The following is a 14032-nucleotide window of genomic DNA, read 5'->3' as shown; positions in this document are numbered from 1 at the left end:
GTTGACCTTGAATTCAAAGTTGTTTTTACACGGAGAGCCAGTTTGGTGTAGCGGTTAAGGTGTCAGTCGGGAGACCATGAGTTCTAGTCCTGCCTTGGCATGAAGCCAGCTGGGTGGCCTTGGGCCAGTCACTTTCTCTCAGCACTAGGAACCAGGCAATGGCAAACCACTTCCAAAACACTTTGCCAAGAAAACTGCAGGGACTAGTCCAGGCAGTTGCCAGGAGTTAAAAACTGATTCGAAGGCACAGATGCACACAAGATTCGCCATTTTTTTAACCTCCATCTTTCTTGGAATATTTAGTTGTGTAGTCACATCCACCATCTTGACTTTTTGACCCTGCCAAGCTAATATATACCATTTAGGTGGGTAAACATGGCTATGTTCTTATCTTGTAGTGGCAGTTCCTGATATTACAAGTCAAACCAAACACTTTCAAAAACCAAACACACGTAATTTGGATGTTCAAACATGCCAACCTTAAAGAGGATGATTCTGATTGTCAACACGCCCACTAATCAAACTTAGACTGAAAACCAAAAGAATTTTCAGCAGCCAGTTTTTTTTTTTTTTTTTTAGGGTGATAGGGGGGTCATCCAAATGTGCCTTATGTCCATGTAAGTTTTTGTTTTGGATAACATGATTTCTTTTAAGCTTTTTTCCCTTTATCAAGAGAAGTATTCTTATATTAAAGACTGAGATTCTAAGTTGCTAAAACAAAGCTGATGAATATTTTGAGCTGTATTCAAATGTAATTAGATCTGTCTTTGGGCTCCTGAGAAATGTGACTGATACCTCTTTATTTAAGAAAGCAGACAGAGATTACATGAAAGCTGATGGCATAATAAAACTATGATGCTGTGAAATTTGTTGTTTTTGATGCAACTGGCTAACACAATAATCCTGTAATCTGCACTTCTCTGAAAAGGACAAAGTAGACATCACACTTACACCCTTGTTAGGGAAGGGACCTACCACTTCATTTTATTAATTATATCATTTGACTCATATGCCATTCCTGGAATTAGGTGGAACACTCTTTCCAGTGATGATAAATGAAGTCACTTCTATTTTCAACATCTTTAAACAGTACCTGTGAATTTGATTTGGTGTCTCTGAACACATGAATATAAGCATGGATTCAGGGGGGCCATAATGGCAGGAATTTGGGACTCCACTCAACCAAATGAGCCAAATGGTCTCTAAAAGTCTGGATTCCCATATTTTGGAGCAAAAGCACTAGTACACCTTACTAAGGTTGTAGAAAACTCTTCATTAAATATTCTGGGTTCCCTGGAATGTCCCATTTTTCTCCCAGAAACATTCCAGTTCATCTCTCTGGCCAACATGTAATGCTCTAGATCAATGTTTCTCAACCTTAGCAACTTTAAGATAAGTGGATGTCAACTCCCAGAATTCCCCAGCCAGCATGATGTTGGCTCTATGATAAATAGAAAGAAAAATAAGGAGTAGCCACACAGACAGTTGGAGTATTAAGTTATTATACATGGTTATTTTTATTTCTTTGCTGTTGCTTTGAATGAAAGCCTTCTGGTTTTCTGAAATTCATAACTTCAGCAGAAGAAGCTAACAGCTGTTTAATTAATTATTGCTATTTTCTTTGAAATTAAAATCTATGCCTCTCTTGCCACTCCAACACATTTTTAAAAATTTCTGATTGCTAGTCATGCTCCCTCTACTGTTCCCAATCATGTATTGCACCATGCCAAGAAAAAAAATCCAATTAATTATCTTACCATAGAAAACAACTTCAAACTAATTCTTTTTACTTTTTAGATGTTTAGTCTGGGTAGCTCAAACTCAGGTAGATGGGTAGAAGAAGGATTACAAAGATAAATGTTATCTCAATCTTATAAAGCTATAATCTGAACAAGACAAAGAAACTTACGAAGTGACCATGTGTACAACCCTCTTTTTGGAATAAATATTACATCAGTATGTTAGTAAATCATTGTCAGCCCTTGTAGATCACTGAACTGCTGCTGTTTACTTGTCTCCTGTACTTATATGTTACCCTTCTGCTGATCTGTTCAACAGCTTTTATGATTAAACCACTAAAACAATTTTTAGACCTACTTGTACATGTCCTAGACATTACCCTTTCACATCTTAGTGGAAGCAATTAACACAGACATTTAGAATCCCAAACAGATGGAGCCTAGTTCCTTTAAGTTCCGTAATGCAAGAAGGCTCATAGAAAAAGCATTGCTATCTTGCCTTTCATGATTTTAATGCTCACTAAAATTGAGTTTCCCCATTTCAGTGTGGGGCTTTCTGAATTATATTTATTTATTTATTTATATTTCAAATTTGGTCACTGCCCATCTCACTAGGAAGTGCCTCTGGGTGGTTTACAGTAAAAACCAAAAATAAATATTAATTAAAATACAGTAAAATACAATAAAAATACAATAAAACCCATATTCATACATAAATAATAATATCTTCCAAGGTGCTGCTGGTAGAAAGGATTATGTACTGTATATGACAGAAAATTTAAAAAGACTGATGGGAGTTGTTAGATAATATGACAATATGTATATATGTATAAGATATAAGGGAATCAATATATCAATTGTTGAAGAAATTCAAGCATCATTCTTGACTGATCTTATAAAGTTGATAGTGGTATGAAGCTAGGAGAGATGAGTCTGTAAAATTTAGCATTCTCCTCTTCCCATCACAAATCTCATATAATTCTTTCTTCAAGGGGCTGCTTGATACAATACTCACACATAGAGCTTTTAATCAAAAAGTTGCCATGCTGGGACATCTGCAATGGTCACCATCATGACTTTTTTGACCCCCCCTCAACCTATGGATGTCCCTGCATGGTGCATTTTTTCTGTCTTTTCTTCCTTAGCAGATTTATGAGAAAAAAGGCAGAAGAAGGAGCTTAGAAAGAGGAAATGATATTTGTACAGTATAAACCTAATTCAAACCAACCATAGTATTTGTAGTTAGTATATTCTGTGAGATATAAATGTTCAGTTAAATAACCTTGACCATCTCAGGTGCTGCTTCCAGAAATCTCGCTGAGAATTTCTCAAACTCATTGATTCAAAGTTCAATGACCTCAGCAGTTCAACTTCTTCCACTCATCCATCTGGAATTCTCCTATTCCTCTGCCAAGCTGGTGAATCATTTCTTTGCTCTGGGCTTACACTGCAGTCATTTATATGCAAAGTGACTTCTATGACAAAGTATGCTATAGAAATATTTAATCAGCTTAGTAAAGAAAAGCTCCTTTGCTAGTTGGTGGTTGCAGGTTGTTCTGTGAGGAGTTGCCCAGATCAACCAATAAGGAGTCATGCCAGGTTGCATACATCTACTGGAACATGGTGCTTCCCATCTACCAGATACAAGGCATGTGTTTGTAGATATCATGTTATCATTGTAATCCACATTACCAGAGCCCAGGATGGAAGGCAATGGATACTTGGGTGGAGGGTAGATAGTTATCCATTCCCTTTTATCCTTTGGATAGACTTATGAAGAAGAATAGGCTAAAATCTAGTGCTGGCCCAGGTCATTTAGCTCCATAGCAAGCTAGAAGTTTGGATCCAAGTTGATCTGTCCTAATCTAGCATTCTGTAACAGAGCTGTACAATCTGAGGCCTATAGAAAAATCTTAATTCCCTCCCTTGACTTCTTCCAGAAATTGCAACCAAACTGTAATTTTTAATGTGATGTAAGAATGACATTGTTGAATGCAAGCAGAGCATTCCTATTTCAGTGTGGAATTTAGCTTTTGTTCTCCTCCCCCCCCACCCCCCCGGTCCTGGTCGTCCCTACTTTTTAAAGAGTTTCCCCTGGCTTACTACCCCAAAGCCAAGTGTGGTTGTCATGCTGGAAAAAATTACATTCTCCTGCTTTATGAGGTTTCTTGCCAAAAGTGTGAGCAGTATCTTCCCCTTTGTTGATCTTGAAAGGCGGTGAGGTCTCCCCTGACTCCCGGTGACTTTGTGGATTTGACCATGAGGAATTTTTGGCAGTAAAATGGAAGTGGTTTGCCACTGTTGAGAGGAAGGGAAGTGACCTTGACAGAAATATACAAGAACAGGGGGCTCAAGCATTCTTTAAGCCCAAAACAACAAGATAACATTCAGAAGGAGCTCAGGCAGATGCCTCCCTAATTCACTGGAGTATAAGAAGGGGGAGGAAATAGAGAACAATCAGACTTGCAAGATTCTGTTATTACAGCCCTTCTCAATAAAAGCAGCTTTAGCCTCCCTGTGGCGCAGATTTCCTGGTCTGGTCTACCTACTTACCTATCACAGCCAGCTCATCTACATTCCTCAGATTTTTGGAGGTTTCCCAACTATTTTGATTAATATTCTGAGGATAGCCAGCAGCATCCAGGTGCAGCCACCTGTTGTTGGACACATTCCTGGTGCACATTTATTGGAAATGCTGGGAATTTCAGACTGACTGCCACTGTCACCTTAGCAAAGGCTCACCGTATGGCAGGCATATGCTCTACACCAGTGTTTCTCAACCTTGGCGACTTTAAGATGTGTGGACGTCAACTCCCAGAATCCCACAGCCAGCATGGCTGGCTGGGGAATTCTGGGAGTTGAAGTCCACACATCTTAAAGTCACCAGGGTTGAGAAACACTGCTCTACACCTAACCTCAGTAATCTCACCAGCTAAATTAGGCCATTCTTCCAATACACACACACACACACACACACAATACATTGGGGTAGAAGCAATTTGACTGAGGGAGTAGTGCTAGTTAAGCCAGTTCTGCAGGCAGGAAGGCCTCTCAGTGATGGCACCGACTTCCTGGTTTATCTAGCACAGTGATTCTCAACCTTTTTGAAGCTGCCGCCCCCCCCCTAAGGAGCGGAAAATTTTTCAACGCCACCCTTTGGGGAGGGGAGGGGGAGTTACTGAATTATAAAAGGCAAAAATTTTAAGTAATTTTTTTCAGTTGACTTACACACCAAATTTGTTCGATTTAACTCGATACTTTTGCCCTGGAAGGTAATTGCATTCCTTTTATTAAAATTAAAATGACTAATGCAAAAAAAATGAAGCGAATGAAAAGCAACTCAAGAAACACGGGTCAAATCAAACATTCATATTGAAAGGACTCTCAACGCATGCACTGCAATTAATTGCGCGGGAAGACAGCTGACACACACGGTGCGATTAATTGCGCGGGAAAACAGCTGACGCATGCGCTGTGCTGGTTGGGATCGGAGAAGAATTGTAGTGTTGAGTTCTTCAAGGTCATCCTACCTAGAATACAAATTCGTCTCACCATTCTTAGAAGTGCGTGAGGGCAACCGTTGCGTAAGTTCATTTTATTGCTGGTACAAATGGTGTAAACCGGATAATCGATTTAATAAATTTTTTTGGGAGTTTTAAAATTAAGTTCGAATGCCAAAACATGCTCATCGCCCCTCTACCGCCCAAAACATGCCCACTGCCCCCCTACCACCCAAAACAAGTTCACCGCCCCTCAGCATCCTCCCACCGCCCCCCGGGGCGGTACCGCCCCCGTTGAGAACCAATGATCTAGCACCATCTCAGACTGGGATCAGATGAAGTTGAGGCTAGGTGAAGGTGCTGCCCCAAATGCCTGCCTTGTTTCTTCCAGCACTGATATCTAAATTCCATCTGTCTCATCATCGATATGTATATAATAGTGTCATGGTGAAAATCAGGCAGTAGTCCCAGCAAGGGCAAGGCAAGGCAGATCTACGAAGTGCTTGAAACAACCATACAGTATCATCCAAGCCACTTAATATGAGGCCTGTGCAGAGATTTGAAGGGCAAAATGTAATTCAGGGAAAATGCGGGCACAAATGGATAGTACCTGAGGAGGACATCTTAAAGGGGCTGCAAGGCCACATGAGCCCAGGAGAAGACGCAGCTGCTTAAGGTGTTCCCAATGGGTTCTATACGTATGTCTCAAATCACATTTTGTTCTTTGGATCTCCACATGGGCCTAGTTAATACATATTTTAAAGTTGCTGAGCATGGTTGTTATCTTATGCATACATTTCCTTGAAAAGTATCAGCTTCTCAGGCTTGCATTTCACGGCATTGTTATAATAATAAAAAGGCTCAGATAAAGCTAAGAGCGTACGGAAATGAAAACAAAAAGACAGGTTCCAGAAAGGGATGCCAAAGGGATATTTTCCATATTTTTTGGAAAAAGACCGAGAATTGAAATATTGGTGACTTAGAAGTAAGGTTTCCAGGGACTGAGTGATTGATTATATGCCATCAAATCAGTGTTGACTGTTAGTGACCACATGAACAGACTGTCTCCAGAAGATTTGTCCACAAGCTGACCCTTCAAGTCTTCTGGAATAGTGCACTCATTGCTGCTCTAATCCAGTCCATCTACCTTACTGCTGGTTGTCCTCTTCTCCTCTTTCCTTTCATCTTTCCCAATATTATGAATTTATCACAAGAGCTTAGATCTTTGCATAAGTGACCAAAATATAATTGTTCCTGGACATTTGTGCCTTGAACGAGAACTTTGGGTTGATTTGTTCAATGATCCATTTCTTTGTTTTCTTGGCTATCCATGGTGTTCTCAGGCATATTCTCCAACACCAAAGTTCAAAATCACAGGTACTCTTTTTATCTTGCTTCTTCAAAGTCCAATTTTTATTTCTAGAGTGTCACAGGGAAAATCAGTGCCTGCAAAATGTGTTCTTGAGAATCCTGATATATTTCCTAAAAGTTTGCCAACATTTTTCTTTGCAGTGAATACCACAACCTCCATCAACTCTTGTTCTGGTGCCATTTCCCCCCCAGGACTCTATTGTTGTGGTTGTTGCTGCTGCTTCTACTCCTTCTTTATACTGTATTAACATTGCCAGATGTGGCCCTTTGTTGGTCTTGGGATGCCCGTGCGTGCATGTGTGTGTGTGTGTGAAAAAAGTTAAGATTGGATCTACGACTGTGTAATCAAAATCCTGTCCCTTTTTATGTGCAACATGCATGTTAAAAACAGGGCACAATCAAGCTTTTTTGACACACACACCCCATAGAAACTCCTGGCTGGTGTTACTGACGGCAAACAAAATTAATTCAGAGGGAAAGGAAAACCCAGTCAGCACAGTATTATCTTCTAGCTTGTACTGATGGTTCTGCTAGGGTTGACCACCAGATGATGCTCCAAGGCTCCTCAGCCTGAAAGCGGCCCCCAAATCAGGTCTGCCTGTGTCTTTCTTTTCCTCGCTTCTCCTGTCTTCCCTTTCTCTCCCCAGGAGTCCTTTGAAGAAATGATCATGCTGTGACAGAGTCTTGCTCCATAGCAATACTAACCTTTTAAAAGATGCATACTTCTTCCATGGGAAGCCTGGAAAGTGTATGTACAAGCTGTAAAGTTAAGAAAGACTCCTCTTTGTGCCTTTTAATTAGTTTCATGAGTCAAATTGATTTCCTAACGTCTAAGGTATGGGCTGACTCACAGCCATTGGGCAAAACTAGGTAAGTCACAGCATTTAAAATATAGTCTCCTGTGAGAACTATGTGTCAATGCAAACATTTTAAGAATAGTTAGTACATTTGTTCTCTAGAAAAAAAAGTCTAAGTGTAATTTTCTAGCTATGAAAGTTCCTCTCCTCCCACCAATGTGTGCTTATTTTCTTTCATCCAGCAAGGAAGAAAACTAGAGTAAACTGGACTCCAGAATCTTAGAATGAATCAAAGGAACAAGCAAAGAGACATTTAGGTAAGTCTTTGCAATTTTTTGACTCTATCCAATTTTTTTTTTTTTTTTGTAAATACAGAGTACCACATTTAACATTATCTGCCAGTTCCTGTTACTAAAGAAATGTTGCTTTGAAAATGCAGTTCTGCTGTTTGATCAAGGTTTTGTTGCTTATGACAAGTGGTAATAATTTGGGAATAGTCTGAAAGAAAACAGAAGATACTAGGATTGTGTGAAGCAAAGTGAAAAAAACCTAGTTTTGAAGAACAAATAGTTGAACAAGTGTATATAAGGTTCCTGATAGGTTCCAATTCATCATTCTTCTATATTGATTATGGATATTATTTTATAAATGTAAGCTCTTCTTGCAAAATCAGTTTTAAATATTTAGCATAACATTTACATACTTCATTGTGGGGGGAACTATTGAGATTGTTATTTTAACTGGAAGATGTGATACATTAATTTAACTATTTCTGTTGTATTATTCATATTGCAACAAAAAATTGGAAGTATTTTAGTTTGTTAGATGGCCAGTTTTGAGTTCATATGATGTCTTTACTGTATATTGTTATCTATCTATAGTGACAATTACATGCATTTGTATTTTTGTATTTTATGTGGTGGAATAGTTCTTTTGATTTCTTCTATAAAAGCACTAGGTGGTGGCAAACTAGTTCTTTTGTTCAGATTAGTCCTTCTTATACTAAAATCTATTAGGAGGAGCTTACAGAGAAAAAGCAGTGCATGTGAAAAATACAGTAGAAGTTTCCCACTGTATTTTTCACTGGGAAAAATGTGGAAATAATGAACTTAATAAGGCCAATCTCCAATTTTTCTTCATTGCTATTGTCTTCTGCTGTCCTGCACCACTAGAACCTGCCTTATACTCATTCTGCTACATGGTCACACTTTTGATTTTTGTAATAGTATCATTTTTCTTTTTCATTTTTTATTAGTTTTTTTTTTAAATAAAAGAGACAATGATACTGGAATAATATACCTGAGATTATTGTTCAGCCCAGTTTTGGATCTTAGCCAGGGGTGGATCCTTTCAAAGGATACACCAGCTTTCTCCAACCTTGAGATCTCCAGACATGGGGACTATAGATCCCAGAATGCTGGATAGTATATTTGGGGACTATAGATTCCAGAATGTAAGTTAGGGCCAACTGAAATATACGGTGCTGAACTGTTACCTTAAAAGAAAGGCATTTATTTCAGGAACAGAGCACCAGCTGGTAGTTTGGGATCATCTAAGCTCTGTGGTGTAGATATTTTGGCTTGTTTTATAGTGGATTTTAATGGATTGAGTATTTAATTATTTAGGGGGTATTTTAATTGTTTATAGGCTTTTGATTTTTAATTGTGAGCTGTCCAGAGTCACCCATATTGATGCCCATGAGAGTACAAGGAAAGGTTTGATTTGTGCCTAAACCTATAATGGAAATCAGGGCACTGAACTTCTACTTATATGGTTAGTCAGTGAAGAAAACTAGAGGGATAGGACTCCACCTCCCTGTCCCTGTTCCATATTTCCTAAAAGACCACCAAAATAAACTTGCAAAACTCACTTCCAGGGAAAGTTGTGAAATTGTTTACGACTCACCCAGAATTCTTAGCTTTTAAATCTCAGCCATTTGCTTCTTCGGTACTCACAAACATCACAGTACTGGTGAACAATTTCACCATAGGTTCTTCCTTAGTTCTTTCGATGTGAGCTTTCTGCTGAACATTATGGGGCAGGAAACAGCCTTGCATCTTTTTCACCTCTGATACCCCAATTAAACATATTCTTGTTGGGTATGGCTCTTTGCCTTATGACACCCCCCCCAAGTGTAGTTTCTCACATAATAATATGCCTTGGAGAAGAAAACATGAAGGAGGGCTATCACGAAATGATGTCTGTGCATTTTAAGATGTGGACACTGTTAGTAAGTCATAGAGTTTTGAAAGTTGCTGAAAATATCTTTATTTTCAAAGTTCCCACACAATTTTCATAGTCAACTTAGGCTGGCCATTTGATAGTGCCGTTCATGTGTCACATAGAAATGTTTAAGTTATTCAGAACATTACAGGACACACCCTAGCTTAGGAACGTCTTGCTTTTGGATGCCTGCCAACTTTTGAGCACATATGAGGCCTTTTTATTGACATAAATAAGTCAGATATATTTCTTTGTGCATAGAATATAAATGCCTATGAAGTATCTAGGCCAGATCATCTGACACATTTTCGTATTACGTGAAGACAGACCTGTGCTTTAAAATATGAGCGAAGATCCAAGGCCCTTTCTGGATCCAGTTTCAGATTACGTACCCCTTTCATGCTTTCAAAAGTATGCAGATCTAAATGCACGAATGCTTTTCTGTGGGTGATCTGGTATCCTGGAGATTTCAAGGTTGCAGATTATGGGTATTGGTGGGGAATTAATGGTGTGTGATACTCCTCATGACCACACAACACGAGTAAACCACAATCCATCTCTCTTTCTATAATGCTATTGCCATTCCCTTCCAAGTTGCCCTGACTCTACATCTTTCTTCACTAGAAGGCTGACACTCTCGATGGGGCTCCACATCATTATTTGGCAGGCTATTTGAAGTGTGGTTGAGCCAACAAAAGGGATGCATAACTATCTGTTCCCCTAACACAGTTGGACTCCCAATAAATCATTGAAACAACTATGCGTGCTTCGGAATATAATTGGAAAAGTGGAGCAAGTGGAATTTGAAAACACGGAAACTGAGGATGGGACTAGTGTATACATCCCATGTTGTTTTCTTGCCTTATGTTCATTTGTTCAGAAACAATTGCCAGCAAAAGATTTGAGATTTTGTTTTTAGGGGAGGCAAGAGGCATATTCAAAGAAAATGAATATCTGTCCTCACACTTAGGTAACCTGAGGCAGAAATCCCGTTCCTCTTATACACACTTAGGTAACTCAGGGCTGAAATACAAGAGAAATCCCATTTTACTGATGGGGATAAAGAAAAAGAAAGCAAGCAAGTTGGTGTTCAAGTGCTTGGATGCCTTCAAAGCAATGTTGAATATATCAATATTGAATATATAGATGGTTTCTTTCTATCAAGTAAATAAGGCAATTTTGAGGTGTTTAGGGGTTGCAGCCAAGACCAGGGGAGGGGGTCACACTTAGCTCTGGACCTCAAGGGAAGACTTCTATGCATGACCAGAGTCAAGGACAGAATCTAGAGGAGTTCCAGAACTGTAATTATGCATGATGACTCCAAACTGTCAATCCATAATTATGACTGCCATACTTTAAAGGCAGCATTCATCCTTTCATATGGAGACATGCCCTCCTTTTTCTATAGTTTTGAAACTTTTAAAATATTTAGTTATGCCTATATTCTTTTCTATAAAGGTGCGAGTTGCAGAAGTAAAACTCCATCATAAAGTCAATAAAATCTCATAACTGAAATGTGGCTAAAAGTTCATACAGATGGTCTCGGTTCCATGTTCTGGTGCAGCAACATATATCGGAATCCTGCTGATGGTTCATATGTGGTACTTAGACTTGGGTTCAAATCTCCAGGGAATTCACTGGGTGATTTTGGCCATTCATTCTCTCTGCATCCCAACTATCTCCCTCTGTTGTTGCACAGATAAAGTAGTTCAGATAACATTAACACAACTTCTGCAAGAATGCGGCATTTTGTAGTGTTGCACATTCAATGGACACTTGCTATTCTGCCGTATTGTTTCCACTGTTAATCAACCGACAAATAAGACATTGAATTGGTTAACAATCTGTCCTAGGTTTGAAGACACAAAATGCATAGAAAGATTGAATCCCATTTACTTGTTTTGATAATTGTTATAATTTCATTACTTAAAAATTTATAAGTGAGCTTCCTAGACTATTAGTTGTATTCACATGATGAAAAAACACAATTTTCTTCACAATTAGCATTTAGAAACTGAACAGGGAAATGCTGATTTCTTGGTGAGCCTCAGAATAATATGATACAGAACTCAAATAATATGATGGTACAAGGGATGAACTTACGATATTTCTTTTATTTTGGTTTCTGACTCTGAGTTAAAGGATGTCCTTTCTTCCATTGTGAGAAGCTTTAAAAAATAAATAATTTAGGTGGCTAGACCCCCCTACTTCATTATCCAGATATCCAACTGTAGTCCTGTTCCAACTTTCCTGATTCTGGTGTCTCCTACAATGGCACGCTGATGTTGAGAGTTGTAGTCTAATAACCCTGGAGGGTGTAAAATTAGGGAGCCCTACCTGTATCTTCCTCACCTTTTCATAAACCAATAATCATCTGATTTTTTCCCTCTCCCCATATTACAGTATTACTTTCTTTGATCAGAGAGTCCCTAACCTATTTCCATTCGCTCTCATCCAGACAGTCCCCTCACCCCACATGTGACTCTCAAGAAATTTTCAGAAAGGGGGAACTTATAAAAAAAATCTGACTGAAGAAAAGAAAGGGCAAGTTACTCCATTGTTCTAGGTTTTACCATGACTAAACATCTGTTCAATCAGTTACGTTTGAGAAATTGCTTGTCTTTAAAGAAACTGATTTCGTACAAGTAGTTTTCCAAATTATCTGAAATTTTGCATAGGTACCCTATCTGAGACAGGGAAAAAGCATGACATACATTTAAATCTATCAGATGAAAGCAGCACCCATTAGAACAAAGATCCATTTCATTATTTATCCCCATTGTTAAAAGACAACAGAAAAAAAGAACATTCCCAGCCTGGTGCCCACTAGATATGTAAAATTACTATGTCCATCATCCCCAAACAATGACAGCATTGCCTGGGAATAATTGACTCATACCCAATTCATTTGAAGTTGAGGGAAGCAGGACTGAAAGTAAGGAAAGAAGTGTGAGGTTAGAGTTGAAGATAATTAATAATTAAGTGGCCTACCAACTAAGTGTACTCTTAATTGATTGCCTACTTAAGCCAACTTAATTTTTCTGCCTTCATTTTTAGATGATATAATTTCCTTCCTTTTTTTATCATGTGTTCTCGTTCACCATGGGCTCAACACTGTTGGGTTTGGACCACTCTCTTCCTTGTCTGCCCATTGCAACAAATCTGGAACTTCCATCTCCCCCTTTTCTGTGATGCTAGGTTGCTTTTCCCCAGCCTACCCTACTAATTCCCAGCCCAAGACACCCTTTCCCCACGTTCTGCTTTCACTAGAAGAGCCTCCCTTTGCTCCTTCCCAGAACACTGCAGGCGCCACCGCTTACACTTAAATGATAAATTCTGGAAATCTGAACAGAAGCCAGCTCAGCTCACCGTGAAGTGGCGTGATCTGCTTGCGTATGCGCCTGTCCCAGATCTTTCCTCCACAGTGGCTCTTTGCAATCCTCTCAGCAAGCTGCTTGCTTCCCGGCATGCAGTCTTGACAAACTAGTAAGGAGGCTAATTTTAGGTTACTTCATCACAGGGCCGTGGAAAGATAAGGTGTCCTTTCAAAGCCAGCAGCGTGTGGCACTGCTGTTTTTCAGAGCAAAGAAGACCTGGGGTCCCACCTTGCTCTGCCACTCAGCAGCGCTTGATAGTTCATAGAAATGCACATAACTATACAGTATTTGTCATCTGCCCTGGGGAGCAAATGTCTCTTCTCTGGTCCCTATAGAGCAGTATTTCTCAACCTTGGCAACTTGAAGGTGTGTGGACTTCAACTCCCAGAATTGGGGAATTCTGGGAGTTGAAGTCCACATGTCTTCAAGTTGCCAAGGTTGAGAAACACTGCCATTGAGACTTCACACCCAGTTTCAATATTCTTACTTTCATAATTTCTTTGGATGTCCTTAGTTTGATCTTCCTTCAGGGGTTTCCTCACAGTATGGTCAAAAAAGTCAAGATGGAGACCATGATGGTGTGATCGAAGCTCCACCACACCTTTGTGGCTACCATATTGTCTCTTCTGACCATATCCTCAAGATGGCCCTGATATGGCCCTATGCATTATAAACCATACCTGTGCTCTGTGTCTCTCTGTGTTTGTATATATGTGTCTTTATGTGTGTCAGATTTCCAAATTTTCCAAATCAATGTGGGTGACTTCATGAGATTAAAAGACAACAATATTATACATAAAACAAACACAAAGCATTGTATAAAAACACAACAGGGATATGTGGGGAACAAGCAAACATAACTTATCAGAGTGTCATCCCCATCTAAAACAGATATGCCCAGACAACCTCACCCAAGTCTTGGGAACAGAACCAGGTTTTTCAAGACTGCTTGAAGGTGGGCAAGATGAGGGGGGGGGGGCAGCAATCAAGAAGGCCTGCTTCCTGGATCTGTTAGATGGCATTGT

The 14032-nt window shown here is 39.4% G+C and overlaps 1 protein-coding gene across 1 annotated transcript in view; it reads right to left on the bottom strand.

The window, feature by feature from the left end:
- The window catches only part of MYPN (myopalladin), an 84572-nt gene extending 71453 nt beyond the window's left edge, over nt 1–13119 (bottom strand). Inside the window, exon 1 of the mRNA XM_025163350.2 lies at nt 13000–13119. The gene's annotated coding sequence lies outside the window, so the exon portion shown is untranslated. The remainder of the gene's footprint in view (nt 1–12999) is intronic.
- Nucleotides 13120–14032: the final 913 nt, after the last annotated feature.

The sequence above is a fragment of the Python bivittatus genome, unplaced genomic scaffold (assembly GCF_059951505.1).
Source record: "Python bivittatus isolate LINGU-HERP-01145 unplaced genomic scaffold, Pbiv_v1 ctg000400_np1212, whole genome shotgun sequence".
Taxonomy (NCBI): Eukaryota; Metazoa; Chordata; class Lepidosauria; order Squamata; family Pythonidae; genus Python; species Python bivittatus.
Note: the sequence above shows the minus strand (reverse complement) of the source record. Positions and strands in the feature narration are given on the sequence as shown.